We start from the raw sequence: 17224 nt of genomic DNA, 5'->3' as shown, positions 1-17224 counted from the left end.
TGAAATGCAACTTCTTGAAGACACATATACCACCTCACATCACTCTCCAGCATTCCTTTGACTTCACATGTAGCCTTAAAACAGGGATACAAATGTCTATTCACTGTTCATACATCCTCAAAAGATTTGCAGCCTTTACACACTATGAGTAACATGCGTAGGTAGTATTTCTCACCTGCACACTCAGGCTAATATTATACATACGTCCAGTCATATTTCTCCTTTTTCTTTTAGTCCATTATTGAGAAGCTATATTCCACGCCCACTTACAAGAAAAATCAACATATAGGAAGCTATTTGCATAATTCACAGCTATAATGGTAGAGCATACTTCTATGTTAATATGGGCTTTGTATTATAGAGAGAAAAGGGTTATATGTCCTTTATATACATACTTATACAAATATTTCATAGTTGTAATGGTAGAGCATACTTTTATGTTAATATGGGCTTTGTATCATAGAGAGAAAAGGGTTATATGGAACAACCCATTGACTATCCACCCTATGATCCTTTACTTGTATGAAACTACCATCGTCTCACCGCATGTAAGTTGGATATCCATTGTCATCAATGATAGTAGTCTCAGAAAACTTTCGAGGATAATGATGCCATTAACCATGCAAGGAGAGCACATATTTAGTTCCCACATGGTCCATAGACATTACAATGACTGATTATGCTATGCAACTCAAGAAACATCACCTTATCTGGAAGTTCAAAACATACCAGCTTATCATAATGAGCAATCTCAGTCGGTTCACATTCACTTTCCAATATCAATAATATATGTGCATCTAGAAAGCCTCTTTTTTAAAATTCAATAATCGAAACAAATCCCGCTACCTTTCCAAATAATGCTTTTTTCACCAATAAGTGCATCAAATCCTTATGCTTCTCATAGAAGACCCGTGCAGTTAGGTCAATCTTGGATAACTTGACCCGGTAGTAAAGCATTGCTTATTTCATTCCACTTAGAATTGCAAGTAAAGATAATAAAGAGGTCAAGTTTATCCATCTTCCTAACAATTACTATTGAATCCTAATATAATTGATGCATATATCGAGACCCCCAGTATATGTAAATGGTAGAACTATCCGGCATCCAGTAATGCCACCAGAGACCCTATTAACTCCATTGCTTATATTAACCATATCTGCAAGTCCTTGGCATACTTAGCACACAATGCTTTCTGGATATTACGTATCCATACTAATCTTGATTCTTTCATACTGTTATATGCATCAATAATGTATTGTTGCAAAATTCGACCACCGCATAGAAGGCACACATTTTTATCTTCCCTTATTTGTAACCTATATGCATAATATTCTCATTAAGTCATAGTCTTTATCTCCTCATTTGAACCTTGTCTATTCCTACCATGGAGTGGAATTCCAACATACCAACCATCCTCTCCTCGAGGAAATAGAAGAACATATAATAGAGACATATATGCACGATGCAAGTTAGATATTCTTTTTATAGTACTGTCTATGACCTACATGAAAATCATCCCCTTGACCCAACATGATAGCAACTACCTCACTATCCATAAGAACCCAGTATTGCCTTGAGGTTGATCGAGCTTCAATGAATTGATGACCATTCTCTAATCTGCACGTGGACTCGATTGTAACGTTTCTCTCATTGTACAAAATGCACATGCATATAGATTCTGTTCATACATCATTGTTTGTAACCTTTCAAGCACATTATGACTTAAAGAAGGCATCCCATGAAGTCTATTCTTCAATTCATGCACCATATCATACACATATAATTGGGTAAATTGAGGAGCTGCATCTTGTGTTCCATCATGTATTACAACACGATGATATGTAGTACCATGGATTTTAAAATTAAATACACCTTCCCCTAGTGAATTAATTATCCAAGTAAGCACCCAGTGAAATGAATGCTAAGGCATTGTTATAAGAGCATATATTTTTCCTATATTCCTTATTTACATTATCATCACCAAGTAGCAGATCAACCAATGTAGGAAGAGGACTTTCTAAAGGCAATAAAAAGATGTTCCCACTTACACAACAGTGTTTGCCCACATATTGTCAAAGCTTTCTTGATGCCTCACATTTCAAAATTAGTGTAGCACAAAAATGACACTTATAAGTAAGGGCCCCTAAAGAGTGAAGAGTAAAATCTCCATAACATAACACCATGGTTGTTGGATGCTTAACATTGTGAGGAAATGAAAACACATGCTTTATAGAATGACATTCAGATTTAGTACCTTTCACATCATCGACAACAGCATAGGAAATAGGTTGAAAATTATCAATATGACCAATCTCATCTATAGGTAGCTCATTTAAACAAAAAGAAACAGGGCCTCCGGCCATATCTCTATGTGCCTGAACATTTTAATGTTTATTAATAGGTTCTTAAAGAACCGTAGCAGCAGTAGGAGTTGCTTTGTTACATGAATCTAAGTGGATTCCAGCATAGAATTTTCTCTGCTCCTTCTCATATTCAACCCTTCCAAGTGTTTTAATTTCATTTACATTAAAATCCTCCTTTAAACTAGCATCAATTTGTTTTCGAATGCAAGTCCTGTTTGCGAATAATTACAGCAAGATACGCGTGTTGTATACAAAATTCAAAGCCAATAAACTTGGTTCAAACTTAGGTATATACAGCTCCTAACCATCTTCAAACTTAGGTATATACAGCTCCTAACCATCTTCAACCTCCTTTCTAAAATAAAAAAGCAAATAATAATTTTCTTATTTTGCTTTTACAAATATTCTTAACTTTGAACTGATGACAAAATATTATCTTATCATATTTATTCTTTTTCAAGTGCCATTATCCTCACATATGATCTTGGAGGCCTATATCGTGACATGTGACCCTACTCTCAGGGATAGACTCCATACAGTAGCAAACATGATGTAATCATTAGAGAATTTTAAAATAGAAAAGTTTGTCTAACAAATACTACCCATTTATATCTCTAATTTCTATGTATGCACTAATAAATGATAACCTCTCTCAGTCTCTCACCTTTATTTGCTAACAAAGACATTACTCCACACACACACACACACACACACACACACACACACACACACACACACACACACACACACACAGAGAGAGAGAGCATGAAAAAAACAGAATTATAAAACATATTGAGAGACAAAAAAGAGAGCGAGAAAGAGAATATAGACAAAAAGAGAGATATAAAGACAATGAGAAAATAGAGAATTCATAAATATCACTATGAAGAAGCCAAAGCTGGAAAGTTGGAATAAGATTTTTCCCTCGAATAGATACATCAATTCTAAAGCTACCAAGAAAACTTCATTACTCTCACGAAATCTCTAGGCAACTAACTACCTTGGACCTTGGTTTCTGTTAAAACCCTAAAGATCTCTCTAGCTAATAACCATACATGAACCAAGCACATACTCATCCACCCAACCACCCCCAAGACCAAGGGTGCACACATATATACAATGAAGTATCACATATCTTACCTTAGTGTCCCATACCACCAAGAGATATGACTTCACTCTAGCAACACTTAGCTCTAGCTTGAAATGGCAAGAGAGTAGACACAATGCTCTACACAAGAGAATATCCCTTGAGAATGCCCCATGTCCCTATTATATAGGAGGGCCCTCAAGTGACTCTTGACTCTCCATTTCCATGTATGACCCTTGGTTGCCTGACTCTAACCTCAACCCAAGGTTAGACCTAACCCTTGCCCCGCTAGAGCATGTTCCCATGCTCCTATGTTCACATGCCTAGGGTGGGTTAGCCTCCTAGTATATGCACATATAATGTGCACATAACATACTCCCCCTCTCTCAAAACATTGCACTCTTGCACTGAAAAGAAGGAAAACTATGCTGAATGTTCTCAACTGACTCCCAAGTCGAATCCTCAATTTCCCTGTCTTTCCACTTAATTTTAACCTCAAGGATTAGGCAAGACTACGAAGTTCTCTTTCCCTGAATTCAAGTACCATTTCAGGTTCATATGGAACATAAGACAAATCTTTGACTTCAAGGAGTTCTTGAGGAGTAACTGTGTTATCCTCACCTCCCAGCTTCTCTTTTAGTCTACTAACATGAAAGACTAGATGAACTCTAACATGTGGAGGTAGTTTTAATTCATACGCAACCGTACCAATCCAACGTATAACTCAGAATGGACCACAATATCTAGGAGATAATTTTGAGCACTTTTCTGTTGATAAAGTCTGAGAATCTTTAGGAACTTTCAAATAAACCAACGCTCTTGGCTCAAAAGACCGAGGTGAGCATCCCCTATCAGCATAAAACCATGCTCTATCCTGAGCACTCTTGATAGAATCCTGAGCTTGGGTCAGCATTTCCTACATATCTCGTAAGAAATCCCTCGATGCATCAAGATCAATGTCCTTAAGACCGACATCAATAGGTATCCTGGGTTGATACCCATACATAAGCATGAACGGACTATAAGTAGTAGCCGAATCCTTAGAACTATTATAGGCAAATTCCATCATTGGAAGATATTTTTTCCAACTCGATGGTTTTCTAGAGACAAATGCACGAAGCATATCCTCAACAATCTGATTCACACTCTCTATTTGCCCATCAGACTGCAAGTTATTAGAGGAACTTATACTCAAAGTAGTTTCCAATTTCTTGAAAACTTCCTGCCAAAAATGAGCTGTGAACTTCCTGATCACTCACAATATCAGAAGAAGGTAGAACATATAGTCTAAACAGTTGCTTGACAAATTGGTAAACCAATTCCGAAGCTTTAATTGTTATCTTTATAGGTAAAAACCTAGCCATCTTTGTCAATCTAGATATCCACTACTATACCCAAATGGCATCGTGACCCCTGTTGGTACATGAAAGTCCCGTAATGAAATCCATTGGAAATACTTTCCCACTTTCGAGATGGAATATCCAAAGGATGTAATAACCCAGCACATTTAAGGCACTCTGCCTTATTAATCTGACACACTGATGACATTTGACCACATAATTCTAAATAAAATCCTTCATTTTTTGCTAATAAAAAGTCCTTCTAACCAAAGCCAAGGTACGTTGTATCCCCAGATGTCTTGCCGATGGTGCATCATGACACTCAAAGAGGACCCTCAATTTAATTTCCGGCACATCCAGTACTACGCAAACCCTATCATTTCGGAATAAAAGACCATTCTGAATAAAAATAGGTTGGCTTTTCCTTAATTCACCAGGTTTTGATCTACCTCAAAGTTGGACCCTGTTTTTGCCAAATCCTAATATTTTCCAAAGAAAATATATGTATTGCATTTTCCCTTGAGTGAATCGTACGAGTTAGAAGTAATTTCTATGAAGCTAAGTTCATTAACTTCACCAATTCGACTCAATGCATCAGCAATGCTATTCAAGCGACCTTTTCTATATTTAGTCATGAAATCAAAGTCATGCATCAATTCAGCCGATTGGGCCTTTCTACCTTTTAAGTCCGGTTGATCCACAAATAAACTGCAAAGACTGATAATCTGTCAAGACCATAAATTGAGACCCGTAGAGGTATTGTCTCCATCCCTTTAAAGCATAAATAATTGCATACAACTCTTTCTCCTAAATTGGGTACCTAGTCTGTGCATCGTTGAGTTTCTTACTTTCGAAGGCCACACACAAGCTTCCCATCCTGGAACAAAGCTGCGCCTACCGCAAAATCACTAGCATCAGTCTCTACAATGTTAGGCCTACTAGGATCTGGTAAGACTAACACATGAGCATCTCGAACTTTATATTTCAAGTATCAAAAGTTTCAACTTTGAATAATCCTTGACAGATTTTCAAAGAAATACCACAAAACCTAAGATCTTAACTGCTTGACCGTACGCGGAACTGGCCATTCCAAAAACCTTTTGGATGCGATCCAAATCTATACTTAAGCCATCTCGAGAGATCTTATGACCCAAGTATAACAATTTCTTTTTAAAGAAATTACACAGATAATTTACAATACAGTTTCTCCCTCCTCATGAGCCTTCCTAGAACCTCTTTAAGATGATTCTCATGTGCACGCAAAGTTTTACTCTATATCAAAATATCATCTAAGAAAACCACCCGCATTTTTCTAATAGATATCTAAATATATCATTCATCATCTATTGGAAAGTTGCTGGTGCATTAGTGAGACCAAAGGGTAACACTAAAAAATTCATAATGGCCATAACGTGTCCTAAAAGCAGTTTTAGAAATATCTTCCTCTGCAATACGAATCTGATGATAATCGGTTCGCAAATCAAGCAGAACTACACCCCAAGGAGACTTAATTGGTCTAATTTGACCAATCTTCAAGTATTCAGCTAGTTGCTTTGCTACCTCGTCTTTCTGAGTCTGGCTGAGTCTATATGGAGGACTACTAACAAGTTCTGCACCCGACACTAGCTCAATTTTATGGTCCACCTCTCGTTTAGGAGGTAATCCATGAGGTAACTCATCAGGAAATACATCTTGAAATTCGCTTTTAATGGAATTTAACACTTTACTTTCCCAAACATCCATAGAAACAATGTTTACATCAAACTGAACACATGGACATTGGATCCATAACCAATTGAAAAAGTTCATAGTTAAAAAGATTTTTCATTAACTCAAGCTCATTAATAAAAGATTCCTTGGGTACAACAATGTTTCCCTTAAGAGTAACAAGGTTTCCATTATGATGGAAAGACATCAAATGTTTGACCCAATCAATAGAAAATTCCTTCTTTTTTTTATGAACATTCCATCCCTAGAATTATGTCTACATGACATAAGCTCATGACATGAAAATCAAGTCTATCTAAGTACAATTGGATGTCTAACGGTAGTTTTGACACCTTCTTGTCCCAGAATTAGACTTGTCCTCCAGTCATCCCTGACCTTGTACATGTGATCATTATTTGTGGTTTCCAGCTTCATCCTCTGTACTCTGTACCACAATGTTATCAATAAAATTATGAGTACTACCAGGATCAAACAAAATATGAACCTGAAATCCATTTATTGATTCATAAACACGAAATAATTTGTTTAGACCAAAAATGTCTTTACTACTGAAAGTACAATCTAAACATTGGCTTCCTTCAAAAAGCGTAATATTAACTTTAGAAAATTTACCTTGAAGTTCTGTAATGTGTATAGATTTCTTTGGTATGAACTTCTTCGGTGCCACCTTTTGTCCAGGCGCCGAAGGTGCTGTAGCTCCATTCAAAGGACAGAATTTCTTCGTGTGTCCCTTTCCCTTGCATTTGAAACATGTAATATTATCCTTGCTCACAAATTTTTGCTTCTTGCTGGCATTGTCAAAAAAAATTAGTTTTTTTGTGAAAACCAACTTTCTTTTTTGTTCACTATTTGAAAAAGTGAACATGGATTTCTTTTCATTAGACGATGGTTTGAAATGTTGGCGTCGACCATAGTCTTATGAAAAAACCTGAACTGCTTGAATAGCATCCTCAACCATTTTGACCTTGCAGTTCTTTACCTAGACCATTGATGAAAATCCCACCACAAGTTATGATCATCAGATTTGGCTTTGGTAGCCAATTGTCTAAATTTTTGCACATAATTATCAAAAGACTGATTTTCCATGCTATTTTTAACAAACTTGGCAATTATTTCAAATTCATCCTCTGGTTGGACAAACTCTTTTTTAAAAGCTTCCTCAAAATTTTGCCAAGTGGTGGGGATGGAATCATCTTTGAGATCCTTTCACCAAGTTAATGCCTTTCCTTTCAATAAACCCTGCGCCATCTGCAGCTTCTTTTGCATATCTGTGAATGGATGAAAGGAAAAATGAATAGTCCACATATTGAGCCAGGCATCTACACATTCCTGGGTATTCTCCTTTTTCTCATCGTCGTACACTTTTAGTGCAAACGACAAAGCAACCACTTTGGTAGGAGCAGGAGGTGCCACCAAAAAGGCTTTTTGCAAAGTCAAAATTTGCATCTTTAGTGACTCCATCTCGTTCGTGACATTTGGCAATAGTTGCCTCAAGATGCTATGTCACTTCCAAAAATTCACTCTTTCCAACAGCCTTCTCTTCTTCAACTTGAAATTTTAGATCTTCCCCACCCAAGTTGGGATGATCACTCATCTTATCGATATTATCATTGACTGAGAAGTCAATATGAGCCATTATAATAAATTCTTCAAAAATCACAATTCACTCGAATTCAACTTCACTTGCCCTATTTTGACCAAAATGATCTAGCAAATCAATTCACTAGAATGGACTTCACATAAGAAAAAATGCTTTAATTATCATGAAAACATCGTGTAGAATTAACCAAACAGAAATAACTATAAATACGAGACATACTCGCATTAATTATACGTGAATAATTCGCATATATCTAATGTCAGCACGTAAAAAACATACTTCAACACTATATAACCCTCAAAAATATTAAATTCTCAAGAAAAAAAATTATCATGATATTTTCTCTATTTTTCTAGGACCTCAAAATTTACTAATTTTAAAATCTACCAAATTCTCTCTTATGGCACTCCAAATCTAAAATTTCCAAAAAAACAGCAATAAAATTTACCAAAACACAATTGATATTTCAAAATACCAATTTTTAGGATTTTTCTAATTTTTGGCGATTAAAAAAATTACCTCGATAATCCCATTGAATACGAAATTTTTCAATTCCACCAGATAATTCTCAAATCCAATTAAAACTTATAATTTTAATGAATTTACTAATTTTTTACGTTAAAAAAGATTTTTTTAAAGGAATTTGAACGATCACCAATCCCAAATATTTTTAAGGAATTTTAAGGGAATTTGAACACACTACATGCCGATCACCAAACCCAAATATTCCAAAAATTTGAAATAACCTTTGTCTAAATTTTCATAAATTTTTTATTTTTTTAGAAAAAATTTAATGCACCCCGAACGCATTAGAATACGAACAGTCAAAAAATTCAAAACCCGAAAAGTCATCCCGGAATATGGAAAGTCAAGGGTTGCAGGAAAATAAAAAGACAAAAAATACCGGAATTTGAAAGGTCAAAAAAAAATTAGACCCCAAAGGTCAAAAGGGCTCATCATGAATTTTTTTGTTAAAAAAAATATCATGAAATAAGAAGATTTTTTTCCTCTTTTTTAAAGCTTTAACCAAAGTTTAATTAAGCTTTAATTAAATGTAATAAAGCTATATTAAAGCTTTTAACTAAGATTTATTAAAAAGCTTAATAAAATTTTTTATTCAAGATCAACTGCGGGGGGCCTATGCACAGGCGGCCTACAGAACCCCCCCTCCCCCCAGCATGTGCGTTTGAGAGAGAGGGGAGAGGAGCAAAGCTCACTCCCCCATCTCCACTCTCTTTTCCTTCCACCCTTATTCTCCACTCTCTATTCTGTGAAAGTGATTAAAGTCTTAATCATAATTATAGTTGCTAATCATGATTAAAGCTTAATCATGTTTAATATTAATTAACCCCACCTAAGAGGTGTTCACATATGAGGGAGAAGAATATGAAAGAAAATTCAGATTTGAGAGATGGAAAAAATGTCACGCACACAAGAGACAACCCGATGCACCGACATGCTGCCCCCTACTACATTTCAGTTAAAAAGTCGACAGAGATTCAATAGCATGCCCACGGGAAACCTATAAAAAATGTATTTAAAAATACTTTTTTACCATAAAATGCTCAAACAATGTCCTAAAAATTAAGAAAGTTTTCCTAAATTTATTTAAGATGTAGGGGAATCCTGTTTGAGCAAAATACCCACATTATCATGTGGGGTATTTTGGTTAAAAAAAATCTGTAAATGCTTATTTTAATCATAAAATTAAAGAAAAATAGCATTTTCACTCACGAAATTTCCCCGCAACGTCGATATATCATCCAAGTTGAGAAGCATCGTGTTCCAATCGCCATTTTTTTTTAGAGATCTACCTGGACACTTAATGAGCATACGCCCATGGCTTTAAGTGTGAACGACCATGATAATTTTTTTTTTCAAGAAGGTTCGCCCGAACGCTTATGAGCATACACTTGTGGCTTTAAGTGTGAACGGCCGTAGCAAATTTTTATTTTTTATTTTTTTAAATTTTTTTTGGTATGTTCGTACGCCGTGCGAATTTAAATTTGGAAGAAGGTGATTGTTGAGTGGGGGACAACTAAGATCCCCTCATTAATGCAAGGTAGGTGGGAAAAGGCTAAAGTTAGAGGTTAACTCTAAATCAATGGTTTTCAACTAATTTAGAGAGGCACTCTAAGTTGACTAATGATTAATCCTTCTTAATTCCACTATTAATTATCTTTTAACCATCTTCTTTGCTCTCTAATTACTCCTTAATGGTGAGAAGTTTAGAGATGGAGATTTGATAGATGGATTAGAAATGTTTAGGCTAACCCAATTGTGTGATCATCCCTAATTAATCTCTCTGATTCTATCTCTAATTAACCCACTCAAAAGAGAAAGAATTAGGCAAATGAGACCTAATTAGTGCCAATTTTCACTAATCATAAGCTAATGGGAGAAGACTAAGCATGGAATTACGTCAAGACGAGTGTTTAGAACACTAATATCACTCCAATTGTAAGCAATTAAGCTCAATTTTTTTTATTTTTGCTCTCTTTTAGTTCACTAATCACATTAACCAACATATTAGTAAAAATTAGTGAAAATTAAGAGATTATTTATTATTATTTTTTAAGTTTTTGGTGGATTAGGATTCTATCTTACATTCCTAAGCTACCTATGTATACTAATCTAACACAAAACATGTTTGGAAGCAAAAAAATAACAAAAAAGACTATGTTTTAGCAAAAACCCTCTTCTTTGAGCTCTCTAATCACCCAAATCTCTAGTTTTTTTGCTTAAACACTTGCTAATCTTACTCCCAACCACAACCGATGCACAAAATTTTTTAAAAAAAAGCAACAAAAATAATTTTAAAAAATCAACGAAACAAATCCAACAACCAAAAACAGAATGCCATAGCTTCTTACTTGGCATCAGGCTATGGAGACTCCATCGAAGATGGCTTTGAGAAGTAGTGGATTGCTGCTCCAATCACTCCCCAACCCTAACCTTAAGCACACCACACATGCTAGATTAGAGTTACAAAGAGAGAGGGAGAGAGAGAACACTCCACTTCTATTGCACAAATGGGAGAGTCATATACAAACAAGAGAAATTGGCTTTTATAGTTCCAAGCCTTTTCCCAGTATGTTGCCCTGAGAGTAAGTGGCCCGAGGCACCCAAAATATAGTTACAAGACTTTTCTCTATGTTTTGGCCAACTGACCAAGATCCTCTTGTCTGTCTTCCAAAGCTCAATACTTGGGAGAGTCTTTAGGGTGTTTCCCTCATCAAATGACGAGATTTACAATATAGTGTAGGCACCCATTACATAAGTGTCCCGACATAGTTATCATAGGAATGTGTTAACCAATATGTGGTTAACAAATATTTTTAGCAATGAAAACCTTGATCAGAGATTATAGATCTTTGCTTAGACAAAGTTGTGCAAATCTAAAGTAAGTGATCAATCTCTCATTCTTTTACAGCTCTGGTTCATTTCCTTACAAAGAAAACTTGTTGTACAAGCAAAGTTTGCAAAGAAAGGTTCAAAAAGGGACAAAACAATAAACGAACAATGTTTGGTACATGTTCTCAATCAAGAAAAGTACATAATATACAATTTCAGTGCAGATTTGTGCAAACAATGTTAAGCAAAATGCATTTCAAAGACATTTTGATGCAAGTGTGCAGTATTGACAGATTTTAGTACCCCCAAAAAAAAAAGTTGAGAAAAATCTATAGAAGTGATACAAGAATGCAAGATTAATCAGTTTCAAACAAGGGGATCAAAGATTACATTGTAATGTGCATGTTTTTTATCCTCCTTTTTAGCATAGTTTTTATACAACCAACTAACTTTGCTAGGAATCGAACCCAATCCACTAGTGTAAACCAGTGTACTCCATATACCACAGGGTTGGGAGTTTTGGCTGTTGGAGGAGCAATACATATCATTATATGATCTGCATGCACAGCAAAAGAGATTTAGAGTAGGCTAAAGAGGGTACTGGAAATGTATACTTCAGGAAGTCAACTACTCAAACATTAAAGAGGACAACGGTGCAAATACAAATAGACACACTATGCTTGATATAGGAAAGCAACACACAAGACAAGTAAATTGTATTAATACAGAGAAGCAACAATCTTTTATATAGATCTAATGCTAACATGCAATAAGCACACATAGTCAAGTGGAAAACAGCATGGGATCAAGTCTCACAACCAGTATTGTATCTCTACAATGTGCATAGGATCTCATGAATTTAGATAATGTGGATATAGCAGAGTAGAGACACCAAATATAACTCAAAGGAGAAATTCAAGTAGTCTACATCATGCTCATCCATAGTTGCCTCATACCATAGAGATACATTAGCATTATGGATTCTATACTTTTCACATATGGCCTTAACTATGGTTTCTAGATCTAGATGCATTGGAGTGACAGTAGAGATCCTTGTTGTACTTATAACCTAACAACGTCACCCTTCAATGATGCCCGGAAGATCAAGAAGCTAGATTTTGGCACCTTAATACTTGATGACTCTTGGAATATACAGGTTAAGGTTGTGAACTCATATGAAGTCACCTCAGAGAAGGTGTGGAAATACCTTGATCTTGTTCACATCTATACAAAGCCAAAAGGGATGAGCCTAGACTACAAAGATCCAATGATTCTCTCTACAAAGAGGCAAACGGTGTAAGATTTCTACAACACAAGGAGTCATAAGGACATGCTAAAATAGTTCAAATATGCCTTTGTGTGGGTGTTCGAGTGTCAAACATAAGCCACAAAGGGTTGGAAAAGAGCATGAGTTGGATGATGAAGATGGTGTGTACAGATCATCAAAAAAGTCTGATGTGGCCATCTACCTTACTACTCCGAGGTGGCCTGGCTTCTACCCCGTCATCTCTTGTGAACACTACTTAGGACACTTTTTGCCAACAAGTTCAAGACATCATCCCACTATTAGAGGCTCAAAGTCGAGCTAAGAAGAAAACAAATTTCATAAATAGAAAAAAATGCTTCATCGCCCTTCTTCAAGGCTCAGCAAAGACAGCACATCGCAATTTTAACCCCAAAAAAATTTAAAAAAACAAAGAGAAATTTGGGCCTTGTGGCCAAAGAGAGAGAAGAAGAGCCAGCATCATTAAGCTTCGAGCTCTCAGGTTTGTGGCCGCGCTTCATCAAGCTTCAAGCTCTCAACTTTGTGGTCACACTTCATCAAACTTCAAGCTCTTAGCTTTGTGGGAAAGCCAACATCATTTAGCTCTTTGAGCTAAGCCTTATGGTCACCAGCAAGCGGTAGCCGTGTGGGAAGACGAAGAAGGCATAAAGGATCCGAGGAGCAAGATGAGAAGACAAAGAAGACATAGATGGGCCACGAGGAGAAGGGAAAGTGAGAAATTATTGAGCAAAAACAAAATAAAGGGGGCCTATTTCATCAAATTTTAGGGTTTCATTTTTTATCCATTCAGACCCTTGCCAAAAATTTGGTTTTCCCACACTTTACCCAATCAAGCCTCCATTTTCTATCCTTTGCCCAGCCTAACAGCTTCCTATGTGCAAACCATTAACCCCATCCCATTTTCTTACATTCACACCTCCTCTACATTAGTCTTATAAGAGGTTGTTTTCACTCAGATTGTACATACACACATTTCGAGAGGATTTGAGGTTTTATTACGCATATTTTTAGTGATTGTTGGGCATGTTTACATGCATGTGAGTTGAGAGCATGTTTTTAGTGATTGTTGGGCATGTTTACATATGCGGGGGAGTTGAGAGAATATTTCTAGGGATTTGTTGGGACTTTTTTCACTCACCTAGCACCTTGCAAGTTTGATATGCACAATTTGGGAGCTTTTGTAGACCTTGTTCACACGTTTTGTGTTTGGTGGTGTTTTCACACATTTTGACTGTGTTGGGTCGCACACACTATGGCTTGGCTTATCCTTATTTCCTCTATCCTTCTTATGACCGACACACTACACACCATCATCGAATCAACCTCACTATGTTACTATCTTAGATCCTAATCTTAGGAGAGTCTCTCCTGCATTAACTTCATGGCTCTACGATCGATATTTAGACTTGCCATTTTATGTCATGGTTCACATATCTTTTGTTGCATTCACACATACTTTTGGTACTTCAAGGCTTAGACCTCTATACCCTCATTCAATGACTTTATGCTATTACGAGGTAGCGTACTCATGACATTGTTGGATGTTCAATATTGCGGGTTTGTTACGTAGTCATTTGAGGCATTCTTTCGATGAAGAGGATATATGTGCCAGATGGTCCTGTTGGTCCGCACATGGCGACTTCATCAACTCTTTGCTTGGTTACCTCGCCATATATGTTCAATATTGCGGGTTTGTTACGTAGTCATTTGAGGCATTCTTTCGATGAGGAGGATATATGTGCCAGATGGTCATGTTGGTCCGCACATGGCTACTTCATCAACTCTTTGCTTGGTTACCTTGCCATAGATGATTTGGCATTGTTTGCATGGGAATAGTATAGGCCTAAGTTTCTTACATTAAATGTGTCAAGCTAATGTTCTAGGACTTTCACATGTGGGGACATTCACGATATCACTGCTACTAGCTCTCATAGTTTACCTGACAGCATTTATATGGGTATAGTGCATATATTTGAGTAGTCATGGATTGAGCATGTGAGATTAATGATGACTTTATTCTAGTGAGACCTCATTGGGGAGGCAAGATAATACATTTGGAACTAGAGAGTTTTGCATTTGACTTAGACATTTTCTTAGATCCAGTGTTTTTGGAGATAGACGATACTTATGAGGATGACTTCAGTGACCTTGGAGATTCCATGGTTAGTGATTTCGTGGATGATTCCACTTATTTCTCATGCGTGGATACATTGTCCATCTTGAGTGACAATGACGCTTATTGTGATCCTGTTGACCATATTATTACCTCAGAGGATCACACACACATAAAGGGATTTGTACATGATAATTTAGTGCATGGTTTGGATTGTGCCAAGACACATATTCATATAGTAGACGATGGTATTATTTCACATTTTCTCTTGCACGGTTGCTCTTCCACCATGTTGATCATGAGATATGTTCCTTTGGTTTCCATAATTGTCGACATGATCATATTCTCTTTGGAACAAGGACATTCATTTTTGGAGACATCATATGTCACTTGAGATGCATGGCAGATGATTATGTAGTACAACATTCAAATGCACTTGTGATACACCATGGTCTTCGCCTACACGATGGTTCTTTTGTGCCACGATCGTTTGACATTCTGGCCATGAGTTTTGAGCTCATTTGGTGGATATCTTCAATGTCGGATTCACACGACTGTGAGGATGGGCTATGAGCTTTCCCTCAGATTGAAGCTTTGCCTTTGACTTAGGAGCTACTATTACATCGGCTTTGGGAGTCCGTGATGTATACCATGCCTATCCATTTGATCCTGAAGGATACACGACTAGCTTCGTCACAAAGTCATTGTGTTGGAGTTCGCATGCCTTGGATTTCCTTTTGATCCACCCAGGGACATAGCTCATCGATATTAGTTCTCTACATTTTTCGTTTCACCTAGGCAGTTGGAGAGCCATTAGTTTGGATTTTTCTTGGATTAGATTTCTTTTCGATCTTGGTGGCCACATCCTTAGCCTTATCTTTGATAGCATACCACTTGCTTTTCTATTTGATCCTAGAGGTCATACGACACCTTTTTCATATGATTTCGAGGATCATGTGACTTTGGTGTCGACATTGCATCGACACCCAATATGGTTGATTTTGGCTTTTGTATATAGCCTTCTATATGTGTTTTTTTTTTCACGACCACCCTTCAATTTTGAGGACGAAATCATTGTAAGAGAATGGTTTGTAATGAAGTAACAACTTTGGGTGCACATGCACTAGGGCATAGTTCTAGGCAAATGGGCTTCGGACATCTCTATACATGTAGGATTAGAACACATGGCCTTGGGACTATAAAAGGGATAATCCTTTTGGTACATTTTATGACTTTTGATTACCTTGTGATAATTTGACATAATCTTGGAGCCTTTTGGCTTGGTACATTTTATGACTTTTGATTACCTTGTGATCATTTGACATAATCTTGGAGCCTTTTGGCTTACGTAGATTTGGACTTATGTAAGGTTATTTCCATCCTTTTGATGAGAGGCTAAATCACTTAGGCACTATGGATTTGTATGTGATTAGCATTCTAATTACATGCAAGCTTTCATGGTAATTTTCCTATATCTCAGCTTCATTTCAATGGATAGGCCAACCCGATCGTCATGGTCGCCAAGAGAAGTGGCAGTGCGAGAACACAGGGAATGAACTACCTCCACATTAAGAGTCAGAATTCACAATAATGGTAAGCTTGTTTTACGTATTCCTCGAAGCGTTTTCACTGTTGAGTTCTTCCTCCTCTGAAGATGAGGTGGATTTATCAGAAGTTGAGCAAGCTCCAGAATGAAGTGAACCCATCTTTTTCCAAACCTTGCTCTGTACATCTATGTACAGTTGTGATTCTCTCTCTTGCAATTGGTGGCCAATGGTAACGACGGAGGCCATCCAAAGGCCTTTCCCAAGACGAATCCCTTGGGAATGGCCTTTCCTAGACGTCATGGCCATGGGAAATTGGAACATTCTGCAAAGATGTTGACAACTAAGCCAATGGAATTACCCCTTGCTAGCACCTCACCTAGTACTATATCTTGGGGTCTGTCTTTAAGACTCCCTGCAAGTGGGATCAACGATTGAGTGAGAGTAGCATCCCATTGCTATTTAAAAACCATCAGGTACTAGAGAAAGTAAACTAGGGAGGAGAGGGGAACGTAGAGAAAACTAGGAAAGTAATCTAAGGAGAGAGTAAACTAGGAGAGTAAAGTTCAAAAAACTAGGATATTAGTCTACCCAAGGTAACTAGGGACATGGGATTTAAACTAAGATTTGTTAATTAAAAAAGAGGGTAGTCAATGTGGTTTTAATAGTGAATTGGTTAGAGCTTAGCTCTTTAAGCTAGAGGCCTTGGACTCAATTCCCAACTAAGCCTACAAAAGGTAAAAAACCTTTTTTTGTTTGAGATGAGACTCCTAATTTTTTTGGGCTATGCTCCACTTCAAGGTAAACTA

General features: G+C 36.8%; 1 long non-coding RNA gene across 1 annotated transcript; it reads right to left on the bottom strand.

Annotated features, from left to right (window-relative positions):
• Positions 1-11814: 11814 nt before the first annotated feature.
• LOC147626761 (uncharacterized) lies at positions 11815-13420 on the bottom strand. Its single transcript, XR_015268494.1, has 2 exons — positions 12943-13420; positions 11815-12029 (listed from the first exon to the last, which is right to left on the bottom strand). It is a non-coding gene; the product is annotated as an uncharacterized LOC147626761 (long non-coding RNA).
• Between the last annotated feature and the right edge of the window lie 3804 nt (positions 13421-17224).

Source organism: Cibotium barometz, chromosome 21 (genome assembly GCF_041138505.1).
Source record: "Cibotium barometz isolate CiBa-2024 chromosome 21, ASM4113850v1, whole genome shotgun sequence".
NCBI lineage: Eukaryota > Viridiplantae > Streptophyta > Polypodiopsida > Cyatheales > Cibotiaceae > Cibotium > Cibotium barometz.
Note: the sequence above shows the minus strand (reverse complement) of the source record. Positions and strands in the feature narration are given on the sequence as shown.